Source organism: Chiloscyllium punctatum, chromosome 4, assembly GCF_047496795.1.
Source record: "Chiloscyllium punctatum isolate Juve2018m chromosome 4, sChiPun1.3, whole genome shotgun sequence".
In the NCBI taxonomy this organism is placed as follows: Eukaryota; Metazoa; Chordata; class Chondrichthyes; order Orectolobiformes; family Hemiscylliidae; genus Chiloscyllium; species Chiloscyllium punctatum.
Window position 1 is genome coordinate 58,746,410 of NC_092742.1, and position 19,927 is coordinate 58,766,336.

The following is a 19,927-nucleotide window of genomic DNA, read 5'->3' on the forward strand; positions in this document are numbered from 1 at the left end:
TGTGGAGCTGCATACCAAGATCTCTCTATAGGTTATTGCTTCTAAGGGTTCTGCCAATTATTCTATACTTCCCTCCTGCATTATAGCTTCCAAAATGCATCACCTCACAGTTGTCCAAATTTCAACTGCCATTTCTCTGCCAAAGTCTCCAGTATATCTGTACTCTGATGTATCCTCTGGCAATCCTCCTCACTATCCATAGTTGTCCCAACCAGCAGACAACATACATTGTCCCACAAATCATTTATATTTTACAAACAACAGGGGTCATAACCATTGATCCCTGTGGAACAACACTAGTCGCCGATCTCCAGTCAGAAAAACACCCTTCCACTGCTACTCTGTCTTTTATGATGAAGTCATAACTATTTCCATCTTGCCATCTCACGCCTGATCCCATGTGACTACATTTTCTGTATCAGCTTGCCATGAGAGACCTTGTCAAAGGCATTGCTAAATCCCATGTAGACAAAATCTATCATCTGTCACTTTTATCACCACCCCAAAAAAAACTCAATCAAGTTTGTGAGAAATGGCCTCCCCTGCTCGAAGTCATGCTGCATATTGCTAGTAAGTCCATATTTTTCCAAATGTGAATATATGTAGTTGCTAAGAATCTTCTGCAATAATTTTCCTACCACTGACATAAAGCTTGCCATCCTGTATCATCCCTGTTTCCTTTAAATGAACAACATTAGCTATTCTCCAGTCCTCTGGGACCTCTTGTTTGATTAAAGATTGTGCGCAAGCGCCTCCTTCGTATTCTATCAGAGAGATCCCATCAGGCCCTGGGGCACTTGTCTACCTTCATGCTTTTCAAAACCCCCAATACCACTCCCTTTTTTTAAATTGACATGTCTTTCTATATTTTCTCTTGTGTCTACATTGGGGATTAGCTGGAACAAGTGTGATTTGGGACTTTTTTTGTTTAAAAAAAAAACAAGTAGACAATCCTTCAGGTGCTATTTAATATGTAAGATGTGTGGTTTATATTTTTTAAAAATAATTTAAAGACTTTGAACTTGAGATATATGGGTTTTGTTTCTGAAGGGATTTAGTGATTAACTTCTAAATATTTCAGTAGTGTAGGGAGTGCTGGTTGGTTTACTGTGCACCAGCTCCCTGGTTCTGACACTGGGCTTATTCTGTGAGATGTGTGGTGAAAACACAGGCAGATGTTTCAGAGGCAAAGGAAACCGATTTTATTAAAACAAGCAAAATTGAAAATATGTACAATAACTGATAAAGATGAATATTTCAAAAACCCCAATGTTAAGGACCAAGTGAAGTGAGACTTGTCTGCCACTAACTAGCAACTCAGTTAATGCTTGCAGCCCTGACCTAGTATTGTGGATTTAAAAATTGCAGGGCTGTTAATTACTGGGTGTCGGGCAAAAGAGGAGGTGGGGGAGAGAGAGAGAAAGGAAATATTAATTCCAGGGTCCTATCCTGCTCCTCTTCCCCGGGAGTCCCCTGCACTGTCTGTCCTGAAACTCCCCTTCTGACCCTATTGAACTGAGCTGGGACAGAGGGACTCTAGGACCTTGAAACCACTTCAGGAATGAGCATATGTCTGCTTGGACAGTGGTGGATGTCGTTGATGCTGCCCCGGTTGGTATCGCTGCTCTCTGGTTGCTTCCTGTGTGTACATGGAGGTACGTGGATGAGAAGATAGTGGTTTTTTTTTTGCTTCTGTGTCTGTGATGGTTACTGGCTGCAGGTAGACAAGCAAGTGGCTGGAAGGACACAGCAGGCTAGGCAGCATCAGGAGGTGGAGAAGTTGACATTTTGGGTGTAACCCTTCAGGACTCGGGGTGGGTATAGGGGGAGCTGCAGATAAAGGGGCTCGGGGGAGCCTGGTGGTGATGTGGGAATAGGTGAACACAGAGGGTGCAACCTGGTTGGTCAATGGGAGGAATGGATCCAGTAGCTGGAAGAGAGAGGGATGGGCTGGGAAGGGAGTCGGGGGAAGGGAGGTTATTTGATATTGGATAACTCCGAGTACTCTGGGCTATAGGCTGCCCAGGTGGAAGCTGAGGTGTTATTCCTCCAATTGCAGTTGGGTTCATTGTGGCAATGGAGGAGCCCAAGGATAGTCATATCGGAAAGGGAGAAGGAAGGGGAATTAAAATAGACTGTGATTGGGGAGGTCCAGTGAACCTGGCTGTGGTGCTTGGCAAACCATTGCCTAGGTTTATGTTCGGTCTCCCCGATGTAGAGCCCACCACATCAGGAGCACCTGATGCAGTAAATTAGGTTGGAAGAGAGGCAAGTGAACCTCTGTCTCACCTGGAAGGACTGTTTGGGCCCTGGATGGAGTTGAGGGATTGATGTGCCGGTGTGGTGAGAGAATGGTCCTTGCAGAGGGTGGGGAGAGGAAGATGTTCTTGGTGGGGTCGAGTTGGAGTTGGCAGAAGTGTTTAAGGATGGTGCGTTGGAAGAGGAAACTGGTAGGTGAGGACAAGGGGGACTCTGTGTTTATTATGTTGGGGGGGGGGGGGCAAGTTTTAGAGCAGTGGAATGGAGGTGGTGCAGCGGAGGATTGGCTGGATGACCGAGGGAGGAAAAGCAGGTTGTTCGAAATAGATGGATATGTGAGATGCCAAGGAATGGAATGCCTCCTTTTCTGAGCAGATGCAGCAGAGTAATTAGGAGAATAGAATGGAGTTCTTGTAGGATACTGGCTGGGAGAAGGTGTCATCCAGATCGTTATGGGAGTCTGTGTTTCCATCTCCAGATGAACGTTATAAACCCAGAGGTCAAGAAAAGGGAAGGTGTCCAAGATGGACCAAGTGAATTTGAGGGCGGGGTGGAAGTTGTGGGTGAAGGTGATGAACTGTTCCAGTTCAGCCTGGGTACAGGATGCTGCACCGATTTATAGTCATCGATGTTATGCCGGAAGAGTTGGGGCACAGTGCCTGTGCCGGTACTGAAAAGAGACTATGTGCACAATATTTCCCAGGAGTGAAGTTTAGGTTCCTTTCACACTTCCATATTCTGGTTTTTCAGATGTTCTAATATCTGCTGCATCCACTTTATTCCCTTGCAACTGATGCATCCCAAAAGCAGTTGCTAATATTAATACATAATCAGGTTAGATGGCAGAAACTGGAGGTATTCACTGTCAGTTTGTCAGAATTCTTCAGTGTAAAATTTTAAAATTAGGGTGTAATTATATAATTTTAAAATGGAGTAATAGTTAAAGCTGTAATATTGAAATGAATTTCACTGTAATGAATAATGCCCTTTTATCAAGACTCTTTTCATTGCATGTTATTACTGAAGCTAAAAATCACAACATCAAGTTCTAGTCATCAGGTTTTTTGGCAGTACAAGCTTTCGGAGCACTGCTCCTTCTATCTGATGGGGGAGTGGCGCTCCTAAAGCTTGTACTTCCAAATAAACCTGTTGGACTAGAACCTGCTGTTGAGAGATTTTTGACTTTGTCCCCCTCAGTCCATCATGACATCTCCCACATCATGGTTATTTCTGAATACAGTGGCTGTTAATATGCAGTTATTAACTGGGTGCGGTGCTAATGCTTGGTTTCACTTAGCCCCTACTTGAAAACCCACACTGGGGGGAGCTGAGCTATCACAGTTTGCACAAAGTAAGAAAGTTCATCTAGAAGTTCATAGACAATAGGGGAATACTTGCATGCTACACAGAATGATGTGTAATGTGACAGACAAATGAGTAATCCGACAATGGATCAGTATTAACTTTGCAGTTCTGCCACATCCAGTTGTGAATATCAGTGTGCTATTAAACAAATATGTAAGAGACTTCTCCTCCACAAATATCCCTATCCTCACTGAAGGGGACCCCAGCACATCAGTGCAAAGGATAGAGCTGAAGCATTTGCAACCATCTTCTGCCAGAAGTGCTGAGTGGGTAATTCATTATCCTTTGTGGTCATCAGTATCTGAAGTCCAACTATCTTTAGCTGCTTCATCAATGGCCTTCCTTCTATCATAAAATGAAAAGTGGGGGCTGTTTTATTGTACAGTGTTCTGTGCCATACATAACTCCTCTGAAACTGTGACAGCCTGTATCCATATTCAGCAACACCAGACTTCCCCGATAGGTAGCAGGTATGATTCACATTCCAGGCAGTGATCATCTCTAACGAGAGGATCTGTCCCTCTCTCTGAGATTCAATGTTGTGATAGCTGAATCCCCATTATCAAATGTTCTGGGAGTTGCTATTGACTAGGAAGAGAAACTGGACCAGCATAAAAATACTATTGCTACAAGAGGAAGTCAGCAGTTAAGAATTCTACGAATGCCTTTTGTCTCCGCAGCCCATGGTTGATAAAGTAAAAGTCAGGAGTGTGATGGAATAGTCTACTTATCTGGATGGATGATGCTTCAGCAACACTCAAGAAGCTAAATATCATCTGTTACCTGCTTGGTATCCTATCCACTACCTTCAATAATCATTTCTTCACCACTGATGCATAGTGTCAACAGTGTGAACTGTCCACAAGATGTACTGTCATAACTTGTTAAGCCTTTGTTGACAACACCTTTCAAACCTGGGATCTTTACCTGCTAGAAGGACAAGGCAGCAAATGCTTGTGCACATGATCATCTGTAAGTTTTGCTTAAAGCCCATGTTGTCATCCTTACTTAATATTCTGCCTCCGCCGTATCTGCTCCCAGGAGGACCAGTTCCATGACCAAACACACCAGATGGCCTCCTCCTCCTTTCGAGACCGCAATTTCCCTTCCCACGTGGTTAAAGATGCCCTCCAACGCATCTTGTCCACATCCTCACCTCCGCCCTCAGACCCCACCCCTCCAACCGTAACAAGGACAGAACTCTCCTGGTGCTCACCTTCCACCCTACCAACCTTCGCATAAACCAAATCTGCTGACATTTCTGCCACCTCCAAAAAGACCTCACCACCAGGGATATATTTCCCTCCCCACCCCTTTTCCGCCTTCCGCAAAGACCGTTCCCTCCGTGACCACCTGGTCAGGTCCACGCCCCCCAACAACCCACCCTCCCATCCTGGCACCTTCTCCTGCCACCACAAGAATCGCAAAACCTGCGCTCACACCTTCTCCCTCACCTCCATCCAAGGCCCTAAAGGAGCCTTCCACAGCCATCAAAGGTTTACCTGCATATCCACCAATATCATTTATTGTATCCATCGCTCCCGATGCGGTATCCTGTACATTGGGGAGACTGGACACCTCCTAGTAGAGCGCTTTAGGGAACATCTCCAAGACACCCGCACCAATCAACCACACCACCCAGTGGCCCAACATTTCGACTCCCCCTCCCACTCTGCCGAGGACATGGAGATCCTGGGCCTCCTTCACCGCTGCTCCCTCACTACCAGACGCCTCATCTTCCGCCTCGGAACACTTCAACCCCAGGACATCAATGTGGATTCCAACAGTTTCCTCATTTCCCCCTCCCCCACCTCACCCGAGTTCCAAACTTCCAGCTCAGCACTGTCCCCATGACTTGTCCTACCTGCCTATCATCTTTTCCACCTATCCACTCCACCCTCCTCCCTGACCTATCACCTTCATCCCCTCCCCCATTCACCTATTGTACTCTCTGCTACTTTCTCCCCACCCCCACCCTCCTCTCGCTTATCTCTCCACACTTCAGGCTCTCTGTCTTTATTCCTGATGAAGGGCTTTTGCCCGAAATGTCGATTTTACTGCTCCTCGGATGCTGCCTGAACTGCTGTGCTCTTCCAGCACCACTAATCAAGAATTATGGGTCAAATTCCTAGCGTTCTGTTCCTAACAATGTGTGTATCTATGCACCGTGAACTGCCATGGTTCAAGAAAAATGCTCACTAACACATTCTCAAAGACAATTAGGAAATGCTAGTCTAGTCAAAGATGCCCATACCCAATAAGTAAAACAAAAATAACAACACCAAAAACATTGGTGTAGTGATGCACTCTTTCTGCACAGGAGCTACTGGGGTTGTGGGAGAAGTAACTGTGTAGGCTTGTAAATTGGCATTGGCTTTGGATCTGGGCATAGAAGCCATGCTTCACTGTACCTATAGCCTACAAAGCAAAAAAAGTAGTTTGGAGCTGATGGACTTTTCAAAATATCACTTGGTATTTAAATGTTATTCCTAAGTGATAGTTCAGTTGTTTTTATCGATTTTTAATTCAATTTTTTTTGGAAAAAGGTAAAATAACTTTTAAAGCAAGTGAAGCTGTGCATTTTAGAGATTCTAGTATGAGCTGAAGAATAGGGAAATGAAGTATCATAAATTATGGTAGATGAGGGCCATAATTGAGGTATGTAGGTGTGACCATATCTACCAAGTATGTTCCACATAGGTGAGTGGGTGACTGAGCTCCAATTGTAAATCAAAGATGTTATGATGTGCAGGGAAAAGGATGGCTTTCTGATATGCTTTGGAGAACATGTGGAAAAGGTTCAAGGCCATAGATATGCTTATGATGTAATCCGGTGTTTGTTTTCAAATACTTAATGGAGCATTTTGCTTGGATTAACTCCGAAATTGTAACATTGTTCAAAAGAATTAGCTCTGCAATTGTAAATAGCAATTGCTAGACTCTTCCTAGAATACAATATGCAGTATTGGAACCCAGCAAGTATATAACTGCCCTAAAAAAAGGTGCAGTGAATAATTTTAGGCTATAAAGTATGATCTGAAGGACTGGGACCCTCCTTTTGGGCAAGATGAGATGGGTATGACTTTTTCAAATTAGTAAGGCTCAAGGATGTAGAAGCTGGTCAAATTATGTACCTTATCAAAAGGTAATAAGAATATGGACTTGGATGAGATGCAATAATTTGGGTTAATTTTTGCAGCAGCTTAGGTAGAAAGTAAGTGAAATTGGCGAAACTCAGTCTGGCAGCTCCTCAGATTCTGCAGTTTCTTCATTTTGTTTTGTTTCAGATTTCCAGCTTCTGCATTCTTTGCTTTTGTTTTCTTAGGTAGACAGTAAGTTGTTTAATCTTTGCCTTTTTTAATGAGAAGAACTCCATCACATATGCAGTAATGTAAATTATATATTTAGCCCCTCTGTTTCTTGTCCTTGCAAACATCATTCATTTGCACAATTTCTGACTGACCAGACCAGACCACATGGCAGTTGAACCATCTGTGCTGCACCTCTGTTGACTTGTTCAACTAATCTCCATCTCCATGCCCCATACGGAGCAGTCTTCATGAGCAAGATCGACCATACCATTGCATTGAGGAATTGGAAACACTAAGTCATTAACCACTTCATTATAACAAATCACATCTATTGAATGGCAGACTTTGAACTGCCATGATATGTATGATCCTTGTCAAGAAATTCTGACTAACATTGGAGGGAGCTAATCTGCAGGGACTCTTCAAGAGTCAATAGAATCCTAGAAGATGACCACCAATAAAACATAGAACATAGAAAAATACAACGCAGTACAGGCCCTTTGGCCCTCAATGTTGCGCCGATCCAAGCCCACCTAACCTACACTAGCCCACTATCCTCCATATGCCTATCCAATGCCCGTTTAAATGCCCATAAAGAGGGAGAGTCCACCACTGCTACTGGCAGGGCATTCCATGAACTCACGACTCGCTGAGTAAAGACTCATTGCATCTGCTATTTCCAGAGCCACTTCCTGAAGTACTTTGGGACGTAGATTATCAGGCCCTGGGGATTTATCCGCCTTCAATCCCCTCAATTTTCCCAGCACCACTTCTGTACGAGCTGATCTCCCTCAGTTTAGATTAGATTAGATTGATTTACAGTGTGGAAACAGGCCCTTCGGCCCAACAAGTCCACACCGACCCACCGAAGCAACCCACCCAGAACCATTCCCCGACATTTACCCCTTCACCTTCACTATGGGCAATTTAGCATGCTAATTCACCTAACCTCCACATTTTTAGACAGTGGTAAGAAACCAGAGGAAACCCACACAGGCACTGGGAGAACATGCAAACTCCACACAGTCAGTCACCTGAGGTGGGAATTGAACCCAGGTCTCTGGCGCTGTGAGGCAGCAGTGCTCACCACTGTGCCACCGTGCTGCCCAAATTCTTTCCTCTCACTAAATCTTGCATTCTCCAACGTTTCTGATGTCTGATTTGTGTCCTCTTTTGTGGTACATACTTTGGTTCTGACTTCAGTTGCTCAGCCATTTCTTTGTCCCCTGTTATACATTCTCCCATTTCTGTCTATAGGGGACCTACGTTTATCTTTGCTAATCTCTTTCTCTTCACGTACGTATAAAAACTCTTAGTATCAGTTTCTATGTTTCCTGCAAGCTTATTTTTGTACTGTATGTTCCCCTTAATCAATCATTTGGTCCTTTGCTGAATTCTAAACTGCTCCCAATCCTCAGACCTTACTTTTTTTGGCCAATCTGTATGCTTCTTCTTTGGATCGGATACCATCTCTAGTTTTCTTTTGTAATCCATGGATTGGCCCTCTTACCCATTTTGTCTCTGTGCTAGATAGGCCAAAAAACAGTTGTTGCAATTCTCCCATGCGTTCCTTGAACATTTTGCCATTATCTGTCCACTATCATCCCTTTTTAAGTAACTGTACAATCTATCAAGGCCAACCCATGCCTCATATCTTCATAGTTTCCTTTAATAAGATTCAGCACCCTAGTCACTCTGTACCTGTGTATAGGAGTGTTGTTTTTGTTTAGGAGTGAAGGAAGGCTGGTGGAAGATGTGGACACTGTGGTTGGAGTAGGAGAGAAGGAGGCTGCTAAGATAAATGAATTATCCTCTTTTTGTCAGGCAGACTATTTTTAAAGATGGCGTGCAGAATGTAAAATAGACGAGCATTTGTTTCTATTGCTTGAAAATAATGTCAGTTTTCTTTTTACTCTTTGCACCATTTTCATAGGAAACTGAGCCATTCCTGAAAGAATAATGTAATAATGGGAACTCAATTCCACCTTAGAGCATTTGAGGAATTCCCTGAGCAGAATGGCTTCAAGATCGCTTCAGCACCACGTTACCCAAGAGAACATCTTTTTAAAGATCAGTGAGATGTCAGTTTTGCAGACACCATGACCAGAGCCAGTTTTATGACTGGTTTAAAATAAATGCTGTTTTTATTAAATTACGATTTTTTTTATTAGGTGTTCTGGGGGTGTCATCTGTGTTCCAATCTCCATTGAGTCAATCAGATTGTGGCAACAGAGCAATTTGAATCCAGTTGTTGTTGTTACATGGAATGTCAGTATATTCCAAGGATTTGTTCAGTATTTTGGGGACTGTATTCTATAATTCCATCTGATTGCCATAAACTGAAGAGAGCATTTATGTAATTAAATGCCATTTTTATTCTGAGTGATTGCAAATCCTTTTTGAGGAATTGCGTTTTGTGTGGCCTTTTTGATTAGGATAGGCAACTAAACTAACCACTGAATATACTTAACAGTTCCTTTTTGATTGCAAAAGCAGTGGCCCAATTCAAAGGACAGTCAAGAGTTGTCCCTTTTATCACTGCCTTTTACCTGGTTGCTTTTTGTATTCTTTCTGGTCCTGTTCAACAGGAATTTAACTCCTGAGTGGTTTAAATGGTAATTATGAATCCAGCAGCATTGTTTTTATTTTCTTAAAGCATTTTAATGGACTTTTATTACAAGTTGCCAATATAACTCCAAAAATAACTTTTAATTTTCAGTAAATTTTGACAAAGCATCTCAGAAAATGGCAAATATGTAAATCTGAGCTGCCACCATTTGTCTGCATGGAAACTAGTTAGACTATTTATAGCCTTATTTATCTAATATAGCTGTCAATCACAGCATGGCGCATTGTGCAAATTCACACAAAGCGAAATAACAAAAAGTAAATGTGCCTTGCACCAGAGTCTGGGAAAGCTATTTGAATTCTGTTAGGTGTGAAGTACAGGTGGCTGCAGCTCTATTTTGTTGAAATTAATTCATCACATTTCACAAGATTGCATACAAAGCAGCATTATCTAAGATCAATTTTCATTCAGCATGATTGTTCTGTTTCTAAATATTTTTAAAATCAATTTGCAAATACTGAGTATTGTTTAACCAAATTGAAATTTTCATAGGACCAAGCATTTTTTGTCATTGTTTATCTAAGTTGTATTTGTTCCTCACTGGATTCTATTATCAGGTCAATGAGGGGATTTATTTTTAAAAATATTTTAACAATAAAAATGGGGTTTATGAAAATGTTTAGATGATTAACCTTTGTATAAAGAGCAAGAAGAATCAGATGACTCGTGCATAATTTCTTTTGTAATCTACACACAGGGACACAATGAAGGGTTTTTATGATTTTTGCATCTAAATGTCACGTATGTGTGAACAAAGCGCAAGAAGTGCGTTTTCATTGGTTTAAAGTCATTGAATGAAAATTGGGATAAACTAGTTACAATAGAGAGATTATGTTCTGATCACAATGGGTTGAATACACTAATTTTCCTTCAAAATGGCAAAATAGACAAGAGTTATCTTGCACAGAAATATTTATTTTTGCTTTGCCCACAGGAACGCAGTCAAGTTGAATCTTGCGAGGCTTTCAACTTGCCTGGTCTCCTGCACAGCATTTTTAAATGAACTGCTAAACATGATTTAGAGCACAGACACCTCCAGGCTGTGCAATGGATTTTTTTTCTCTTTTCAGACCAAAAGCAATGGACTGGACTAAATCTTTAGAATTTCTTCACAACAAGGAATGCAATTCTAGTGTTTAGAGAAAAGAGTTGCATTTTATTTCTGGGGATGAATATAGAATCCCATCTGTGCAGTTCTTCTTGACTGCATGCTATTCACAGGGTGCCAACAGATGTGTCTATATTGGCCCTTTTTTGCGTTTTCTGTTCAAAAGAAAATGGCTGCCATGAGCTCAGTGAGGTGTTTACTTTTATTAATGCCAGATTTAAAGGATAAAAGCTGAGTGGATTGTTATGCTAGAACGTGAGGTACGAGAACATTTTGCACCTCAACTGTAATAGTGAAGAAAATCCAGTTTGACTGGAGATACACTAACTTTAAATGTTAATGGTGATGCGGGTAGCTAATTGGTTGCATTCACTTCACTTTGGTATTCTTAGGTAAAGAATTTCTTGCATGTTGACATGAATTATTTGTGTGGTGGTGTGAGAAAATGGGAAATCATGAGCATGTGAATATTCTGCTCTTAATTTTGAGTTGTAGAAATCTAAGTGTTCAATCCACATGAACATATCACAAAGTGTTTCTGCTTCAGATTTGTACAATATAAGACATTACCTCTAGAATGATAAATAGCTGGGCAAGCAAGCTTTTCAACTGTGTAACATGAAGCAATTTTTTTTACAGCAACTTAAATCATTGCTTACGCAACATTTTTGAATATATTGCAATACCTGTGAAGGTAAAAGTAATTTGTATTGACAAAATAGTCACAATATAGACAAAATATCGACTGGAGTTATTTCAATTAAAAGTATTGATGCTTGGTTACTGGTATCAGTTATGATTCACTTCTCGATAACTTACCACCATAGCAGCTATAAATTCAACTGTTTTAGAAAGCATCCTTTAAACTTCATTTGTTTTTGTCACACCAAATAAAACATTTATAAAGGCTTTAATTTCATGCCGCCAGGGAATTTACTAATTCTGTCAGCCTATTGCTAGTCATGGGTATGACAAGTGTATTAAAGGAATTGCATACCTACGAATTTATTTGTGGAACCAAATTCAGAATCCACTGGGGGGAATAAAACCCAAGCCAATTCACAAACTCTTGATAGCTCAAACCCTCCAACCCTGGCAACATCATCCTTAAATCTTTTTCTGAACCCTTTTTCAAGTTTCACAACACCTTTCCTATAGCAGGGAGACCAGAATTGAACATGTATTCCAGAAGTGGCCCAAGCATTGTCCTGTATAGACACATGGCATCCCAATTTCTATAATCAATGCACTAACCAATAAAGGCAAGCATACTAAACACTACCTTCACTACCCTGTCTACCTGCGACTTCACTTGAAAGGAGCTATGCACTTGCACCACTAGATCTTTGTTTGGCACACTCCCCAGGCCCTGCCATTGATTGGACAAGTCCTACCCTGGTTTGTCTTACTAAAATGCAGCACCTCACATTTATCTTAATTAAATTCTATCTGCTACTCCTCAGCCAATTGGCCCATCTGATAAGGTCCTGTTGGGGTAACCACCTTCAATGTCTACTACACCATGTATGTTGGTGTCATCTGCAAACTTACTTACCATGCTTCCGATGTTCACATCCAAATCATTTTATATATGACTAAATGTAGTGGACCCAGCACCAATCCTTATGTCACACCACTGGTCATAAGCATTCAGTCTGAAAAGAATACATCTACCGCCATCCTGTTTCCTACCTTCAAGCCAATTTGTACCCATTTGGCAAGCTCCCCCTAGATCCCATATGATCTAACCCTAATAACCAGTCCTCACTTTCTCCTAACCTTAGTAACCAGTCTACCATGAGAGACTTTGTAGATTTTGAATGTCTTGAAGCATTCAACAATGTAGATTTGCTAAAAGAAAAATAAAATGAGACACTTAAAACACTAGTGCAAGGAAGTTAATAAAGCAACCGAAGATGGTGTTATGACTGGTATGGGCTTGTCCCCAGAGGGTATTTCTCACTAGCAATGCTTATGCTTGTAATATAGACTGGTGTAGGTACGCAAGAGTCTTGGCTAAGCTTAAACTTTTGGATTAGAAGAGACATTGAACAGTGTGCTTCCAATATAGTGCCATGCTTCAAGTCATCTCCAACAAGGGGTATGAGAACTTTATATCCTTGTGCTACATATTATAAGTATGTATCTTGAAAGTACATTGCATCTCTTGAAAGTATATTGTGTCTCCTGGTTCGATGGTCAATGCAATATTGTGCAAAAAGGAGTTTAGAGTCTGACTGTTCCAGTCAAGGCTGGTATAAACCTGATAAATCCATTGTTCCCTGGTTCTGTTCTGATCACTGGAATTTGATAGTTTGTTTGCTCATTAAGTTAAAATATGATATTGACAGTTGATTTTTAAAATTGCTAGCAAAAATTAAATGGACTGGGCAAGAACGTAACAATATCATATGTTGACCTTCACCCATGATATTCAATAGTGTAATCATCACTGAGCGCGCCCCCCCCCAATTATCAACATCCTGGGAGTTGACATTGGCCAGGCAATGATCTGGGCCAGCTATATAATTATACTGATGTGAACAGGTCAGGGGCTAGGAATTCTGCAGCAAGGAACGTGCCTCCTGTCTCCCCAATGTCTGTATTCCATCTGCAAAGCACAAGTCAGCAGTGTTGTGGAATACCCTGCACTTGCCTGGATGGATGCAGCTCCAACAACTATCTTATGCCATCCAGAACAAATAAGCTCACTTGATTCACATCCTATTCATCACCTTTTAACATTCACTTACTTCATGCCCAGTGTGCACTGGCAATTATCTCTGCAAGCTGCACTGCAGTTACTAACCAAGCCTCCAGCGGCAACACCTTCCTATATTGGAACCTGTATGCAGGGCAGCAGTGTGTGGGAGCAACAGTCTCTGGAAGTTCCCCTCTAAGCCAAACACTACCCTGATTTGGAATTGTATGACCACTTTCTGCCAGACAACCGAGCGTCTATCCATTCTAGCACTTTGCCTCTAACATCATGGGCCCTTCTCTTACTCAGTAGCCTCTTGTGCATTACCTTTGTCAAAGGCCTTCTTGACCTCCCTCATAAATAACGTCCATTGACTCTCTTTGGTCTAACCTGTTCGTTACTTCCTCAAAGAATACTACAGATTTGTCGGGCATAACCACCCTTTGATGAAACCATGCTGACCTTGTCCTATTTCACTATGCAGTTCCAAGTATTATGAAGCTTCATCCTTCACAATGGATTCCAGGATCTTACCCGCGACCGAGGTTAGGCTAATCGGTCTGTAATTTTCCATCTTTTGCCTTACTCCCTTTTTAAATGGGTGTCACATTAGCAAAAATCTTTCACATACGACACAGAGAAGATTTACAAGAATAATTCTGGTATGAAATTTCTGTTTAGCTATATTGCTGAAGCTAGGATTGTTCTCCTTTTTAAAGAGGAGAAGCTTGACAGGATATTAACAAAAATTGTCAAAGTCGTTTTTTTTTGTTCATAGGATGTGGGCACTAGTGCCTGACAAAAAGGTCTCCTCTTGAACTGCTATGCTGCTTATGGTTTGGGAACACCCATAATGTTGTTAAGAACGCAGGAGTAAAGGAGGTGCAGCATTTTGAACCAGCAACAATGAAGGATGGGTAATATCATTTCACATTAGGATAGTATGTGAATTTGAACTATAGAATGTAGAGTTTTCTGTGTTTGAAACAGGTTAATTATTATTATGTTAACTAGTAGCATATAGGTATTTCTGTAGCTAAGGTGGTTTCTTTTAAAAGACAGAGGCAAAGTCTTCCTGAAGAGTAAAAGGTTTTTACTTACTTTGGGAGAATTTTGAGCAAACAAAATAAACAATGTGTATTATGCACTAGTTTGTGGTCAGGAATGTTCTTTCAATTAAGGGAGAAACGTCCATAGTGTAACCTTTTCTCCTATGTTTCAGTTTAGGCATTTCTACTAGGTACTTGGCTGAAGATAGATGTAAAATTGCTCCCAAAAAGGGATTAAAGTTAAGGTTACCACCGTGCAAGGAGTTCAGCAGTAAACTTTCCAGACCAGAAGTGTTTGGTTACAACACTGACGAGGATATCTTAATCTACAAGTGTTTAAACACAGTTGTATGAAGGCTGCTGGAAGAAGCAAACATATTTTCAAGACTGATTTGAGGCCGTAGTTAAAGTCCTTGCACGTTTGTTCCTTTTGTATTTTTTTCCCCATCAATTAGTGGTTGATGGGTTGCACAAAGCAATGTGTTTACATCTTTATTTCTCGGCTATGTCTCCCAACAGCTGTGCCACCCCCAAAAAGCAAAGTTCACATTGTGCATGCACACTTTGTACTTATTTGGATGCTGCATTTTTTTTAAATTGGCAGGCCATTTCACAATGAGTGAATGGGACAGAATGACCTCATTGGCAGGGGTACTGTCCATATGTGTACTAATAGCAATGGAGATTTCAACAGTCATTCCAATTTCTTCACTCAAATTCAAAGATCACAACTCTTATATTAAAATATATATAAATCACATCTGTATCACTGTATAAAGTGTGACAGTTTAAGCTGAATATAGATGAGATATTTGTTGTAAAGTGTATTCAGGAGAATTTCTGTGGTATATTTTGTGTACAATGAGAAAGGAGGCATTGCTGAATATTGACTATCACCTGATGAAGGAGCGATGCTCTGAAAGTTAGTGTGCTTCCAATTAAACCTGTTGGACCTGGTGTGTGATTTTGTTTTTAAACTTTGTACACCCCAGTCAAACACCGGCATCTCCAAATCATTGCTGAACATCGTTCTTCAAAATCAGGTCTGGTATGTAAATAAAGTGACAATAAGAAAATGTTTAGGGGACTCTAATGATATGAAAAAGTTTTAGGTTGCTATTGAAATGACAAATAATCCAGATTGAGACTAATTGAGAGAACACAATTCAATGGGAGTGAGAATGGATTTTGTTGAAGTAAACTGAAATTAAAAAATTGGCACGTAAAACTAACTGAACAATGAATTACTTTTATAGTGGAGCTATATCTTGATTTGTATCAGAACTGTTCCCATGAGGAGGATGAGCGGAGCAATCTGAGCACACTGGATGACAAATTAGTAAAATGAAATAGAAATGGTGTGCTTATGAGAGATGTCAAAGAGATAACACGGTTGAGAATCTAGCACAATATAGCAGTTTTAGAAGGAAACAAACTAAAAACAGCAAAAAGTGGAGTAAAGGCATAAGAAACTGGCAGCTAATGTAGATAAATCCAAAAGTCTTCTCTAGGCATACAAATAGTTAAGGGTGGTAAAAAGAGGAGTGGAGCTGATTATGAACCCATTTACACATGAAGGAATGGTGTTTGATTAAGATATTAAGAGGATGCTGTGCAAGTCATGGTGAAGAAGATATCGTTGAGACATTGAGTTTAAATTTGAGGATATTACTCCATTTGTACTTAGTGATCAGGACTTGGTGGAACTCATTAAAGGATACCAAGGGAAGGGGGAAATTAAGGAGGTACTGACCGTAATCTTCAATTTGTCCTTGGGTGCAGAGGTAATGCCGGAGTACTGGAGGATTGAACCTGTAACACCTTTGCTCCAAAAATGATGGAAGGAATCTAACTACAGTCCAGTCTGTTTAACCTGTAATGAGTAAGCTTTTAGAAACAATAAGTTGAGACAAAACTAATAGTCATTTGGGAAAATGTGGCAAGCCAGCAGAATTTGAGAGTAAATTGTGTTAAGCTAGTTATCTAGAAATTTTGAGTAACAGAACAAATTGGGTAATGCTGATGAGATGTAGAATTCCAAAAGGTATTTGATAAAGTGCACACCATGCTAATGAGCAAAGTTAGCATTCTTCTCCATAGCAGCATTCTATTAATTACCAATTGCTTCTGGAAGAGTGCAAGCATTGTTTCTCTTGCATGTTGCATTTCCTCTTAAAGAAAAGAAATTGAGTGTTTTTTTAAAAAAATAGGATTCTGGATGACATACTCAGAACAAAGATGCACAAAAAGTTTGGAAAATTTTAAAATTTTCCTCTTGTGTATTATTTACTTAAATTGTAGTTGTGCCCAAGTTTTTGAAAAGTTTCAACAACATTTGTATTTGAAATGCAGGTAACACCAAGGAAGATAGTGATAGGATTCAAGAGAACATTAGTTATAGGTATACCATCTTTACCTTCTCTAGGGCAAATAGGAATTGGCAACAAATGCCAACAGTGCCAACATCCCTTTTTAAAGTATGATATTTAAACAGGCTGGAGTAGGCAATTATGTGGCAGATAAAATTCAACACCTATTGTACGGTTCTTTAATTTGTTAGACAAAATGAGAAAAGTTTGAAGTAGATGGAGGAAGAGTTGTTTGTACACAGATATTTGAAATTTGCTAATTAGCTGCTTTGTCAATATGTTGCCAATGAAATCCTAAACTTAAAAGTCATAGAGCACAAATGTCAGGATTTACAAATGCACCAGAAAGACTGACTAATGTACATTTGCCCATTTTGCATGTCATAAATTTGGACAATCATAAGGCAAGAAGATGGAAGTAGAGGATCTTTATTAGGATGGCTGCAGACCTGAGGGATTATTGTGGCAAAGCTGTGGCTGTCTGCCTCTGAGTAAAGGGGGAGATTTGGTCAAGATATTTAAAGTTGTTAGTTCAGATATAAATTGTTTCAAGTGATTATTAACTCCACAGCGAGAGGGCACAGGTAAGAACCAGAAGTAGTGAGAAGAATTTTCATTTCATGCAACAAGTGGTTAGATTTTGGTGTGTGCTGCTGTCTAAGTTAGGAGATAGAGATTCTATTTCAACTTTTCAATAAGAATTAGTAAACACTACTTAAGAATTGCAAAAATATGGGGAAAGATCGAGGAGTGGGACTATCTGGGTAGATCTTTTGAGGGAGTCAGTGCACTTTGTGGGTGAATAGCTGTCTCCTGTGCTGTACTCATCTATAATTCTGTGACTGTTGTTGAGCATTAGGTGAAAAGAAATCTGTTCATCTCTTCACACACTCTAAGCCTCCAGCTGTATTCTTTTAGTTGTCCAGGCATTATGGTGTTGCAGGAGTGTACATATAATGCATGGTAAGTAAAGGAAATTTACAACATGATCATGCCAATGTTCTTGTCCTAATAGGTACAGTAACTGAGCCACTAAAAATGTAAAAAGTAGTTTGAAGATGTCTTGTTAGTTTTCTTCTCTTTCCTGTTTACCATACTCCCCTTTCCTGAGAAAAGTAGACTTGCTGGATTGGTTAAAATAGTTAATAGGCTGCAATAAATGTGTAAATGGCACAGGTATTCCAATAGTGAGAGTGGTTTCTGTAATATAGTCTGAAGTTGCATTCTGGGACTGTGCAAAATCCCATGCAGCTGACTCTGTGGGAGTGGAAAAGGTAATTCAATTTTCCATTGGGCAATTTCCCCGAATTCTCTGAAATAATCCATTAAAGTCAGCAAATTCTGAGGGATGTTGAGTCACTTAAGCTTAATAGTTCCCTCAGAAAATGTTTGTTTAAAATTCACTGTGACTCCAGGGTAGGTCTTAAACGGACCTCCCCCACTTTCACCCAACATAGGTTACTGACTGCTGCAAAAGGGGCTAGTTTCGTGTTGATTCATGTTGGGCAAGGTTGTAAAAGGAGGCCCATAAGCAGAAAATGTCTCTCGATAAATGGGTAATTTTTAATATAATTGGAGTCAGAAGTGGTTTCTGACCTCGATCAATGTTTTTATTGTATTTCAGCATCCCTTTTCTGACTCTTTTTTTATGATGTATAAATTGCAACCTTGTAGATCAGATTTTAAAACTGAGCTCCTCCATATGCAATTGAATTGTCACTAAATATATTCACTTCTGTTAATAGAATTTCAATAATGAATTTCTGCCTTGCATTTTCTTTTCCATTTCTTTTGTTGCTTTATTTTACGTGCACACGATACTGTCACCAACCTGTCCATTGGAAAGACGGATAATCTCCTTTCGAAGGAGAAGTTGTAGCCCCTACCGTTTGGGCATTCCAGAGCAAATCAAGATCTTTGAATTAGCTGGCTCTTATGAATGTCTTTGTGTGAAAAATGAGCATTTCATTGAGGGGGCCTGGGCAATTTAAAGTACTTTGACATAATTTAGTTGCTATATTGCTTTTATTGTAAGTGTTTTGAGAAGAATGAAATCGGAGGGAAGTCTAAGCATGGTCCATTAGTTCTGTTTTCTACCTCATGACTATAAATTATAACCATTGTTGATCAAAGGCATAATTTTCCATTACTTTTTGTGGGAAGGATGGGACCTGGACTTTGCCTAATCATCAACTCATCCCTTAGCCTTCCTCACCTTTTTGTTTTCCTTCCCGTTCTGTCAAACTGTCGTACTTTTGACATTTTCCTTGGGTGTGTGTCAAATATATTGACAAGAAGTAAGACAAACGACAAAATAACTACAAAATTCAATGATACACATTTTTCTCAGTAAAATGTAGTATTTCCCCTTCCTTTCCTGTTTTGAGAATTATAGACTGGGGAGAGGTTCATCTGTGTGGCTCCTCGCTGGCAGATGCCACAGAACCCAACCATTCTGCTAAAAATGCTTTGTTCTCCAGCATTGATATTCTTTTAACTTAAAACAAATTTGAGACCGATTTTTGAAAATAAGTTGTTACTTCAGTTTTGGAATGAAGTTTGGGAAATTGTGTTAGTAGCTAACGTATTAGAAAACCTGCAGTTGCCATTGACATGAGTCTTGCATGATCAAAACATTTTTGAAATGGAAGCTAAGGGAAAGCTAATAAAAACTTGTTTTTTTTATTCTTGCTTGTACTTTATTGGGTTATTGGAGACATTTGGACTGAAGTTAAATTACATTGCTATTTTAATATAGTGAAGCTTAAATTTTATTTTTAGTTGACGCAAATAGATTTTAGCAAAGAGGAAATAGCTCAAAATACCACTTTTAATCTTTTGTCATCTTCCTGTATAATGACAAGCTATTTCATTGTCTGTGTCTCCAAGTGAAATTTAAAATGACACTTGTGGTGTTGTCACTTTTTTGATTTTTGTTAAACAAGAACAACAGAAATGACCCTATAATAGCATACTGTAAATGACTGGTTTAGGGTTGAGCCAAGAGCAAGTATTGTACCAAAAATAGTGTGAAATATTTAAGTTGATGAATAGTTATTTTGACATGAGTGGCTTCTGAAGCAAATTACTTGGAAGTAACTTCTGTGCTTGAAGGTTGAAGACAGTGCTTGGTGGT

General features: G+C 40.0%; 1 protein-coding gene across 6 annotated transcripts in view; it reads left to right on the forward strand.

Moving 5' to 3' along the window:
- Positions 1-19,927, forward strand: part of daam1a (dishevelled associated activator of morphogenesis 1a) — a 185,301-nt gene that overhangs the window by 32,190 nt on the left and 133,184 nt on the right. Inside the window, exon 2 of one of the 6 annotated variants that reach the window (XM_072568842.1) lies at positions 14,152-14,290. The exons of the other annotated variants lie outside the window; for them this stretch is intronic. The gene's annotated coding sequence lies outside the window, so the exon portion shown is untranslated. The remainder of the gene's footprint in view (positions 1-14,151; positions 14,291-19,927) is intronic. 6 annotated transcript variants of the gene reach the window in all.